Genomic DNA, 12638 nt, shown 5'->3' with positions numbered 1-12638 from the left:
TATTTCTTCACACAACGCACAGTCAACCTGGGGAACTCCTTGCCAGAGGACGTTGCGAAGGCCAAAATTATAATAGGGTTACAAAAAACAAAAAACATCATGAGAAATCTATCGAGGACAGGTCCGTGAATGGTTATTAGCCAGGATGGGCAGGGATGGTGTCCCTAACTTCTGTTTGTCATAAGCTGTGAATGGGTGACAGGAGATGAATCACTTCATGATTCCCTGTTCTCTTCATTCCCTCTGGGACACCCGGCGCTGGTCACTGTCGGAAGACAGGACACTGGGCTAGATGGACCTTTGGTCTGTCCCAGTGTGGCCGTTCTTAAATACCAGGGAACCTAGTGAGTCCAGTGCAATGGGAGGGAGTAGGAAAATCCCTGGCTGTGGAGAACACTGGGAAATTAGAAACTATCATTCAGAAGCAACAGACTCTAAATAGTCTAGAAAAGCAGAATGTGAAAAATAAGAATCGGGGTCATGTGACTTCAGGAATGAGGGACTCAAAAAACCAAGTCTGCAGAGAAGAGAGATTGTGGCTATTGCACATGGGGATGAGGGGAGCAACTCTCCAGGTCTCAAGGATTTTCACCAGCAACCGAGGCCATTGTCCCATGCACGGGGCAATCCGGAGCAGTGAGGAGTTGTGTCATCTGTAATCCTGGCTGAGTTTCAATGTTCTGCTGCTGGAGCTCCCTTGTCTGGATTCCCCCAGCCAGCATTCAAGGTCTGTGTGATCAGTAACCCTGGACCAGCCGCTCTGACCCCAGCAGCCTGCTTCTTACACCCCAAGCACTTTCTGGTCTGGGTGGAGAAGGCTCAGGGTTTGAGAGAAGGCCAGGGGTAGGAAGCTTCTGTTCGTTATGCTGGACCTAACCCCCCGTTTTACTTGTGCAAACGAGATATTTGACACTGTGCGATTCTGCTCCTGTGCTCTCTTCCCACAGCGTTCAGCAGCAGGGGACGGTCTCTGGTCGTGTGTGTGTCACTGGCATGCTGGGGTGATGCTGGAACAGGACAGAGCAGAGGTGGCATTGTGGGGGTCACATTCTCACAGGTCTCCTGCATGACGTCTCTGTAGAGGGCTCTCTGAGCGGGGTCCAGCAGAGCCCCCTCTTCCCTGGTGAAATACACAGCCACCTCCTCGAAGGTCACCGGCCCCTGAAAGAGCCAGAGCCCCACACTCAGGACCTGCTGCCGCACTCACAGCCCCACTATTCGTGGGGGAGAGGAGCCAATCAAACGAAACTCTGGGTGGACCGCAGCCAACAGAGTCCCACCCCCACCCCGCTCAGAGCACCCAGGAAACACTAGGGTGAGGGGGCGAAGAGAGAGCCCCTCCTCTCTCCCAGCAGATCCATCACACACCTACTAGCCACAGACTGATACTGGAGATGCTGCCACAAGCAGGGTCTAGGGAGAGATCTCTTGTAGGAAGCCCAACACCCTCCTCCTTGTGAGGAGCTGGATATGAGGCAGGAGAATCTCCCCTAAGCCTGACTGGTGGCTTCCCCCTTCAATTTCAAGGCACCTGCTGGTTAGTTGGGTCAGGCTCCAGCACGAGGAGTCTGGTCCTTTTTCCCAGCCCCATCTACGTGGGTTATTTTCTGTTCACCAAACTGGAGCATTTCCACCTCCGAACCTCATGGGTCTGTTCCAAGAACGTAGACCACTTATTAAACAACTCCAGGCAGGTCTGCCACCCCCTGGCCTCCTCCCTTTCTCCACCCTGTGCATTTCCTGCCCCGCTCTGACCTCCAAACCAGACCGTGTTAACCTTCCCCTCTCCCGTGTATTTGCTGTCCCTCTCCCTCCTGCAGGAACAGATCAGAACCGCCCACAATAATCCCTACCTGAGCTGGCTCCTCTGCAGCCATGTCACTCCCCTGTCCCATGGGAGGACGGGATGAACCAGAACGAAACGTGAGCGTCGTTCTGCAGCCTGGCAGGGCGAGAAGGGCCGTTGTGGAGGTTTGGGAACGGGCATTAGTTCATTTCACATCACGCTTCCCACAGGCTCTTTCCCTGCAGAGTGAGATCTGAGATTCTGCCGTACTGAGAAAATGCTAAAAGAAAAGGAGAACTTGTGGGACCTTAGAGACTAACCAATTTATTTGAGCATGAGCTTTCGTGAGCTACAGCTCACTTCATCGGATGCATACCGTGGAAACTGCAGCAGATTTTATATACACACAGAGAATATGAAACAATACCTCCTCCCACCCCACTGTCCTGCTGGTAATAGCTTATCTAAAGTGATCATCAAGTTGGGCCATTTCCAACACAAATCCAGGTTTTCTCACCCTCCGCCCCCCACACAAATTCACTCTCCTGCTGGTGATAGCCCATCCACAGTGACAACTCTCTATTTAATCTCTGGATTACAGCAGAGACCTGGCCCCTCCTGCCAGGCTAAGCCCACAGACACACTTTTAACCTCCTTTCTCTCTCCCGCATCCCAAAACAAAGTCTCTGAACGCAATCCTAGAAAAAAGCAGAACCAAAGGAGTCCCTTTCGAGGATTCCCTCTGACACTGACCCCACGGCAGCCACACCCCACCAGGAGGGACATGGAGTCAGGAACTGGGTTTTCCTCTGTCTCATCCTCGTCTTGTCCACAGGAAAGTGATTCTCCCCACAGTGGAGTAATACATCTGTCTGGGCAGATGAGAGAGCTGGAAATCTCTTTCAAAACTCTTTTATCCCACGGACCCTGTCAGTCTCTCTATCTCCTTTTCCCTGTGCCCTCTCCATGCCTGTCTGCTCGGAAACTCTCATTCCTGGGTTGTTTGCTCCCCCATGGCTGGATTTGCTCCTGCAAATGGCAGGAGAAATGGGGTGGGGGGCTGTTTGTGTAGAGTCATTTTATAGTCCTTCACTGCCTGCCTGGGATTTCCCCATTGCCTGCCTAGGACCCCCACCTGCCCTCCACCAGGATCTGCCAGCCCATTTGCCTGGGACCCCCTCCTCCTCCCAGCAGGACCCCCTGACGCTTTACAGGAGGACCCCTCACTCTGCGCCAGGGACCGCCCCACCACAGCTCTGTGCACTGGGCATGGCAATGGTCCCAGGAGCCAGCTGGGCAATCCCAGACAGAGCCCCTGGTACAGCACCAGGCAGCGTCTAACACCCTGCCCCACCTGCCCAAGAGACCCCCACCCCCACTGGTCTGCAGCCAACAGGCCCCCAGCCATACCCACCTCCAGGACCCATAGCCTTAGGGCTGGGCACATCAGAACTACCCCCCGAAACCCCAAACCCTCCAGAACCCACCAACCTGACTAGGGCCCCCCCTGCCCAGCCACCCAGAGGCCTCCCCCTACCACAATGCCCCTTCAGCTCCCGCTGCAATCTCCCCACACAGACATGCCCCCCCCCCCAGCAACAGTGTTCCCTCACAGTGTCTGACAAGTGGACAGAAAGTTATCACCGCCCCCTGCTGGCCAGTCACACAGGCAGGGGGAGCCCGGGGGGACGCCTCTTTAACAGGAGAAGGGAAGCCATGGAGGGCCAAAATAACTAAGAAATTTCCATACTCTGTCACTAGCAAATAATGGCCACCGTGGATCCACCCCAGAGTTGGCTACAGCTTTGCACTGCGGGAAGCCCCCCCTCATGGATACCCTTTGTCATGGGGTTTGGGATACTTCTGGACCCACGCTGCACTCAGAGGGACCTCCTCATCCTGTGCCAGCTGGAGAAAAGAAAAGGGTCCAGCCAACTCGACCTATTCGACATTGGTCAGGCCTCTATTCGACATTGGTGAGGCCTCATCTGGAGTACTGTGTCCAGTTTTGGGCCCCACACTACAAGAAGGATGTGGATAAATTAGAGAGAGTCCAGCGAAGGGCAACAAAAATGATTAGGGGTCTGGAACACATGAGTTATGACGAGAGGCTGAGGGAGCTGGGATTGTTTAGCCTGCAGAAGAGAAGAATGAGGTGGGATTTGATAGCTGCTTTCAACTACCTGAAAGGGGGTTCCAAAGAGGATGGCTCTAGACTGTTCTCAATGGTAGCAGATGACAGAACGAGGAGTAATGGTCTCAAGTTGCAGTGGGGGAGGTTTAGATTGGATATTCGGAAAAACTTTTTCACTAAGAGGGTGGTGAAACACTGGAATGCGTTACCTAGGGAGGTGGTAGAATCTCCTTCCTTAGAGGTTTTTAAGGTCAGGCTTGACAAAGCCCTGGCTGGGATGATTTAACTGGGAATTAGTCCTGCTTCGAGCAGGGGGTTAGACTAGATGACCTTCTGGGGTCCCTTCCAACCCTAATATTCTATGATTCTATGAACTCTCTTGTTGCCAACTGGGAACCACCCATCCCCCAAACAGGGGGAAGCCCCTGGCTTTGATGGGTATTGAATATATGGCTAGTCTCTTTTATCAGCAAACATTTTTAACAGAGAGAAAGGAGGGAACAAATGATTCTCAAAGGAGAAGGAAAGATGATCATTGTTGCAGGGGGGTTAATTTCCCAACCAGGATGGAGAAGGACTCAGGGCGACAGGTTCCCCCCAAAGAAGGACAAGTTCCTAGGATTTAGAGACATGGGGAACAGCCCCAAACGCGAGAGGATTTTTAATTGACATTTGATAATGACATCGTAAGAGGGAAACCTGAGATTTGAGATCAGTGTTCAGAAATGAAAGAGAAAGGTTGGAAATCTGAGGGATTTTGGATCCATTTATGCAAATTATAGAGAGGAAAGTGGAAAATGAGAGGGATTTTATAGAAGTTGTTGATAGGAGGTTGTCACGGAGTCCCTGGGCGATGCTCTGGAACTGCTCCCTACGAAGCCAGGCAGGACTCTGGGGAAGTCTCCTTTCTGTGAGCAGCCTGTCTTCAGGACACACGGCTCACCCAGCTTCCACCTTCCTGGGTCAGACCTCGGAGCATTCAGCATCCTCTGCCCCTCCGTCCGCTTCTCACAGCGAGTCCGCTCAGGCAGGGCTCCTGGGGAAGCCAGAGGGTCCTGCCCCCCAACTCCGCAGTCAGACGGGACTCTCAGCCAGCCAGTAAAACAGAGGTTTATTAGATGACAGGAACATGGTCTAAAACAGAGCTTGCAGGTGCAGAGAACAGGACCCCTCAGCTGGGTCCATTTTGGGGGCAGTGAGCCAGACAACCACGCCTGCACTTCACTCCAACTCCCTCCAGCCCCTCCTCCTCTGGGCTTGGTTCCTTTCCCGGGCCAGGAGGTCACCGGATTCCTTTGTTCTCCAACCCTTTAGCTCTCACCTTGCAGGGGGGAAGGGCCCAGGCCATCAGTGGCCAGGAAACAGGGTGTTGGCCATTCTCTGTGTCCAGACCCCTGCACACACATGCCCTCTAGGGCTCTGCAATGATCATACACCCTTATTGCACCACCTAGATACTAAAAAACTTCATAGGGGAAACTGAGGCACCCCCACACTATTCAGAGGAAACATTAAGAACAGTCCCACTTTGTCACATCTCTCCCCCCTTCGAGATCGAACTGAGCGGGGTCACTTTAGCCGGTGACCTGGGGAAGTTCGAAGCCACCAACGTTCCCATGGGTGCCCCAGCATCTCTCCCATTCCTTGGGAGGAGTTACACCAGGCCCTTCCAGTTTCACGCCCTCCCTTAGGTCAGTGGTGGTCGATAGCACTCGCAGGCCGCATGTGGGAAGGTTTCTGTGGCCCATGCCCTTTGGCCACCCCAAAACCCCAGGGGGTCAAACTGGGATTGGGTCTTCTCCCCAACAAGCTGGCCAAACACAGCCACTTGGTTATGGGACTGTTTAACTTTCTTAACAGCTTTCACTTCATCGGAGACCTTCTCAAAGCTCTCCACACTGGGTCTTTCAACAGGACAGTCAGTGGATACATTCACAACAGAAAATTTCTGGCTGTTAGGAACTGAAACTTTCTTGATAAAATCACTTTCACACCCTTCAGTGGCAGTAAACTGCTTGCAAAGACTCCATGAGGATTCCTTTCCCTAGGGGCTTTTCTATGCAATAATTCACCCCTCACAGAAATTCTGCCCTTACCCTCTTCACCGAGGGCTTGCTCTAGAGGAACACTTTCCTGAGCAACAACAGACTCTTTCTGGGTCTCCCTTACATCCAGAATCACCTCTGGCCCATCCGGCGGATTCCTACACAATCCCCTTTCAGGCAAACTTACAGACTTCCTAGAGAAAAGGTCAGAAGCATTCTCCTTCCCTTTGCCACACACAAGTTCAGGAATCTTTTCCTTCTTGCTACCGGTTTCCACACCCTCAGTAGGTAACACAATCACATCACCTTCCTGCTCTCCTTGTGCCCTGGCTAGGATCTCACCCTGATTAGACAGAGTTGCTACACCCTTTCCAACAACATACTAGCAACAGGCAAAATACAAGCACCAGAATTGTCTCGTCTCTGGGATTTTACATAGACCCTAACTGGATGCGACCTAGTTACAGGGCCATTCTCCCGAGCAGACACAAACTTAGGACCCTTCCCTTCCTGGGCTTTAGCTGAATCCAGAACCAGCTCTGAGACAACTGCACGACCCTCAACCATTACAGGCTGAAAGGCCCCTTCTGTCTGCTCCACAGACAAAGAAGAGCCGGACACACTTTCTCCTTTCCCAGACACCCAGCTTGGGACCTCTCTCCCCTTGTCCCAGCACACAAGGCTGGTCACAGACAACTGCTTGGAGATCAGGGTAGCTCCCTCCATTGGCAAGTCAATACCCCTGACAGACATAGGCATGTTTCCTTCACTGTCCCAATTCTCCACCCAGCTAACAGGTAAGGTCCAGGGACACTCCTCTTCCACTCTCCTCGACTTCCCACCCTGCTGACTAGACACAGCCATCAGCTCACAAGGCTGCCTAGGCTCATCCAGACTTTCCTTACCCAGCACCTTGCCACTCCCCACAGATCCCCTGCCCTGCCTGTGTCTCCCCCACTCAGCTGGGGTCTCAGCTCCCCCTTTGCTCAGCACTGCCCTTGCTGTCCCAGTGAGGGTAGGCAGCGAGCTCCCTGCTTTCCTCACAGCATCAGAGCCAGCGTGAGCCCCCTCTCCGGTGTGCAAGGGGGGCGGGGAGCATCTCTCTGTCCCACCCAACTCCAGGGGTCTGGTTAAAGTCAGGCAGATAGCTTGAGCCTAGCTGCTCCTCCCTGCTGCCAGCCAGGTCATCTGCATTTTCACTAACCATTTCCCTCTCCACCGATTGGTTCCCCGGATTCAAACCCTTGGCAGTTACAGGAGTACGGCCTGGATCCTGTCCCAAAGAGACACAGTCACCCCATAACAGGGTCTTGCAGCTGGTGTCCTGGAGAACCCCAACGACCAGCCAGCCCCACCCCTCCTGGGTCTGCACAGGGATCTGGGCCATAGGCAGGGCGAGGGGCTTCGTCCCTGGGACCCTCACCCAGCTCACACAGCCCCTCAGCCTCTGAGGCTGCACCACCCAGGGCCTGACACCAGTTCTCTCTGTCCCAGGATCTTGCCACCCCAGGAATGTCTCCCCATTGACCGTCACCTTCTGCTCCCACTGGAGGTCCGAGGGGCCTGGCCCAAGGAAACTCCACACAGACATATAGGTTGGGACCAGGAGTGGGAGCCTGTCCACCTCCCCACCCATCTGGCTGACGGAGTCTACGGCCTTGGGACCCAGCAAGGGAGCTAGACACCGGGGCTTTTCCGCAGGGTCCCCCGGTTCAAATCTCCAGCCTGCTCAAAGGCAGTGAGGTGGGCATCCACATCCCCCCTCCTTAACCAGGAGCAGCAATTTAGTCTCGAGGTTCCCTGCGGAACTGGCCCCCCGGGGTCTATCCCCACTCACCCCTGGGGGGTCCCCTAGGCCTCTCCACTCCCCCATCACCAGTTCATGCTGCTGCTGCTTCTGCAGCTCTTTCTCGGGCTCTCGCTGTCTCTCACGGTCCTCTTGCTCTCTCGGACTCAGCTCCAATCCTGTCCGACTCCGATCCCCGGATGGGGAACCCGATCGTGAAGACCCTCGTCTGGTCGGGGACAGGAGTCTTGGCGATGCCTGGCCACCACTCCAGCTGCTCCCAGATCCTGCTATAGCGCCTTTTCGGGTCAGGAATCTGTCCCTTAGAGCGGTCATCCTCCTCCAGCTGCACGATTAACTGTGCTTTGGTGAACTTTCCAACGCTCAACCCTCTCTTTCTGCACAGGGTTACAATGTCCTTCTTCAGGAGACGGTGACAGGCCCTCACTCCGCCCTTCCCAAGTTGTGGACTCACAGGCCTGTGTGCTCTCAGCTCCCCACGGTTTCCAGGGAGAACTCCTAGTGTGCCAGCCCTTCTCGAGATCACCCCCTCTTTGTCAGGGTCGAGCGGCAGACTCCTCCGTCCCTGGGACCGCTCGCTGCAATCCCCAGGGGAACCCTGTTACTGCAAAAGTCCTTCTCTCTGGTCACACACTTCCAGGAGTTAACCGCCCCCTGAAACTGTCTCTCTCTGAATCTTCAGCACGTCTGGTCCCCGTCAATCCCCCTTCATTTTACTGCTCCCCAGTCACTTACTGCAGGAAGCGCTGTCCACGGGGTGCAGTACATCCCACCGCTGCCACCAGTTGTCACGGAGTCCCTGGGCGATGCTCTGGAACTGCTCCCCATGAAGCCAGGCAGGACTCTGGGGCAGTCGCCTTTCTGTGAGCAGCCTGTCTTCAGGACACACAGCTCACCCAGCTTCCACCTTCCTGGGTCTGACCTCGGACCATTCAGCATCCTCTGCCCCTCCATGCCCTTCCCACAGCGAGTCCGCTCAGGCAGGGCTCCTGGGGAAGCCAGAGGGTCCTGCACCCCAACTCCGCAGTCAGACGGGACTTTCAGCCAGCCAATAAAACAGAGGTTTATTAGATGACAGGAACATGGTCTAAAACAGAGCTTGCAGGTGCAGAGAACAGGACCCCTCAGCTGGGGTCATTTTCGGGGGGGCAGTGAGCCAGACAAACACATCTGCCCTTCACTCCATGTCCCAGCCAGCCCCCAACTGAAACTCCCTCCAGCCCCTCCTCCTCTGGGCTTTGTTCCTTTCCCGGGCCAGGAGGTCACCGGATTCCTTTGTTCTCCAACCCTTTAGCTCTCACCTTGCAGGGGGGAAGGGCCCAGGCCATCAGTGGCCAGGAAACAGGGTGTTGGCCATTCTCTGTGTCCAGACTCCTGCACACACCTGCCCTCTAGGGCTCTGCAATGATCATACACCCTTATCCCACCACCTAGATACTTAAGAACTGCCTAGGGGAAACTGAGGCACCCCACACTATTCAGAGGAAACATTAAGAACAGTTCCACTTTGTCACAGAGGTAAAAGTTGAGTGTATTTCCCACCACTATTTGGTCAATGAATAGAAATGGGCAACATTGGCAAACGTTTTAGATCCATATTCAGGAATCTGAGAAAAGGTGTAAATCTGAGATTTTCGTCGTAATTTATAATTACGGAGACAGGGAAAGCTCTCAGGGGCATATTCAATTAGAAGTAGACAACTAGAGTAAAAGTCGGGCAAACTTTTTTATCAATCTTTAAGACGTACAGAGAAAACGTGTCACAAACTACGCAACTGAGAACATGGGATAAACGCCAAGACCGGGGCGGATTTTATGTGGCTATTAAAGAACTAGCTGGAAAAGGGGGGACCGTTTGTCATATAAAATCCAGCCTGTCCAAAACATAAACAGAGAGTGATCGTCGTCGTCCCCCCGGCCCCGGTCACCTGGGCAGCAGGGAGCCCTCTGAGGGGCTGACTGAAGGGGGCGGGGGGGGGAGCTGGAGGGCTCCCTGGGGGAGGGGAGGGGGCGGTAGTGGGGGATGGGCAGGTGGGGGGCAGGTGGGGGCTGGGGGCAACGGTGCGGAAGTTGGGGGCATCAAGTGGGACTGGGAAGCCGGGATCAGGGGCAGCCCCATGGGGGACACGTCCCCTCCCTTCCCCGCCCCGGCAGAGACCCGGCGTCTCCTCCCACCCCCACGCAGGGGCAGCCAGGTTGGGGGATGGCTCCGGGCTCCAACTTCCCACCGACATCGGGTCAAATCGCTGCAGATAAAACGGGGGGGGAGTTTCAATGGACATGTGAGGAGGAGGCAGAGACGGGGGGGGGGGATCAGGGGAGACCAGAGAGCGGATCAATGGGGGGGTGGGGGGGAGTTTACAACCAGGTGGGAGCTACCGAGAGAGAAAATGGGAAAACTGGGGGGCATTTGTGCCCGTGGGGGGGGAAGGGGATCCAATTAACTCCCCCGCCGGCCCCCACTTCCCCCCCGGGAATTTCCTGGCTGCACAGAGACAATTCAACCCCCACCCCCGCAACTCCGGCTTCTCCCCCCAACACCCTCCAAGGGACCCCGCCCGCCGGGCCCCAGTCTCTGCCCCCCCCCAATCCCAGCCGTGCCGGGGGCAGAGAGTCACTTTCCTGCCCCCCCACCAGCGCTCCCCCCCGCCGCGGGGTCTCCCACTCACCGGGTCGGGGGCGGGCAGAGCCCGGGGCTGGTCCCAGCTGGAGAAAGCCCCCCCCGGCCGGGCACGGGGGGTTAATGACGGGCCCCCCCAGCACAGACCCCGGAGCGGAGCCGCAGCTGCTCCTCCGAGAGACCCGACACGAGGCAGCGCCTGGGGGCGGGGCCTGGAGCAGACCGGGGGCGGGGCAGCGCCTGGGGGCGGGGCCTGAGGCAGACCGGGGGCGGGGCAGCGTCTGGGGGCGGGGCCTGGAGCAGACCGGGGGCGGGGCAGCGCCAGGGGGCGGGGCCTGGAGCAGACAGGGGCGGGGCAGCGTCTGGGGGCGGAGCCCGGAGCAGACCAGGCGCTGCCTCGTGTCGGATCTGTAGGAGGAGCAGCTGCGGCTCCCCTCCGGGGTCTGTGCGGGGTGGGGCCCGTCATTAACCCCCCCGTGCTCCGGTGAGTGGGAGACCCCGGTGGGGGAGCGCTGGGCGCGGGGGGCAGGAAAGTGACTCTCTGCCCCCTACCTGCCCATCCCCCACTGCCGCCCCCTCCCCGCCCCCAGGGAGCCCTCCAGCGCCCCCCCCGCCCCCTCCAGTCAGCCCCTCAGAGGTCTCCCTGCTGCCCAGGTGAACGGGGGCCGTGGGGGGGGGACCATCACTTTCTGCTTCTGTATTGGACAGGCTGGATTTTATATCACAAACGGTCCCCCCTTTTCCAGCTAGTTCTTTAATAGCCACATAAAAGCCCCCCCCCCCCGTCTTGGCGTTTATCCCATGTTCTCAGTTGCGTAGTTTGTGACACGTTTTCTCTGTACGTCTCAAAGATTCCTCAAAAATACCCTCAACGTTTGCCCCACTTTTACTCTAGTTGTCTACTTCTAATTGAATATGCCCCTGAGAGCTTTCCCTGTCTCTCTAATTATAAATTACGACGAAAATCTCAGATTTACACCTTTCCTCAGATTCCTGAATATGGATCTCAAACGTTTGCCAATGTTGCCCATTTCCGCTCTATTCATTGACCAAATAGTGGTGGGAAATACACTCAGCTTTTACCTCCTATCAACAACTGCTATAAAATCCCTCTCATTTTCCACTTTCCTCTCTATAATTTGCATAAATGGATCCAAAATCCCTCAGATTTCCACCCTTTCTCTTTCATTTCTGAACACTGATCTCAAATCTCAGGTTTCCCTCTTACGATGTCATTATCAAATGTCAATTAAAAATCCTCTTGGGTTTGGGGCTGTTCCCCATGTCTCTAAATCCTAGCAACTTGTCCTTCTTTGGGGGGAACCTGTCACCCTGAGTCCTTCTCCATCCTGGCTGGGAAATTAACCCCCCTGCAACAATGATCAACTTTCCCTCTCCTTTGAGAATCACTTGTTCCCTCCTTTCTCTCTGTTAAAAATGTTTACTGATAAAAGAGACTAGCCATATATTCAATACCCATCAAAGCCAAGGGCCTCCCCCTGTTTGGGGGATGGGTGTTCCCAGTTGGTAACAGGAGAGTTGGCTGGACCCTTTTCTTTTCTCCAGCTGGCATGGGATGAGGAGGTCCCTCTGAGTGCAGCGTGGGTCCAGAAGTATCCCAAACCCCATGACGAAGGGTGTCCGTTCGGGGGGGGCTTCCCGCAGTGCAAAGCTGTAGCCAACTCTGGGGTGGATCCACGGTGGCCATTATTTGCTACTGACAGAGTATGGAAATGTCTTACTTATTTTAGCCCTCCATGGCTTCCCTTCTCCTGTGAAAGAGGCGTCCCCCCGGGCTCCCTCTGCCTGTGTGACTGGCCAGCAGGGGGTGGTGATAACTTTCTATCCACTTAGCAGACACTGTGAGGGAACATTGTTGCTGGGGGGGGCAGGTGTCTGTGTGGGGAGATTGCAGCGGGAGCTGAAGGGGCATTGTGGTAGGGGGAGGCCTCTGGGTGGCTGGGCAGGGGGGGCCCTAGTCAGGTTGGTGGGTTCTGGAGGGTTTGGGGTTTCGGGGAGTAGTTCTGATGTGCCCAGCCCTAAGGCTATGGGTCCTGGAGGTGGGTATGGCTGGGGGCCTGTTGGCTGGAGACCAGTGGGGGTGGGGGTCTCTTGGGCAGGTGGGGCAGGGGATTAGATGCTGCCTGGTGCTGTGCCAGGGGCTCTGTCTGGGATTGCCCAGCTGGCTCCTGGGACCATTGCCATGCCCAGTGCACAGAGCTGTGGTGGGGCGGTCCCTGGCGCAG

This window comes from Lepidochelys olivacea (genome assembly GCF_965140295.1).
Source record: "Lepidochelys olivacea isolate rLepOli2 genome assembly, chromosome: 4".
NCBI classification, from domain to species: Eukaryota; Metazoa; Chordata; order Testudines; family Cheloniidae; genus Lepidochelys; species Lepidochelys olivacea.
The sequence above is the reverse complement of the archived record's forward strand: the minus strand, read 5'-3'. Positions refer to the sequence as shown.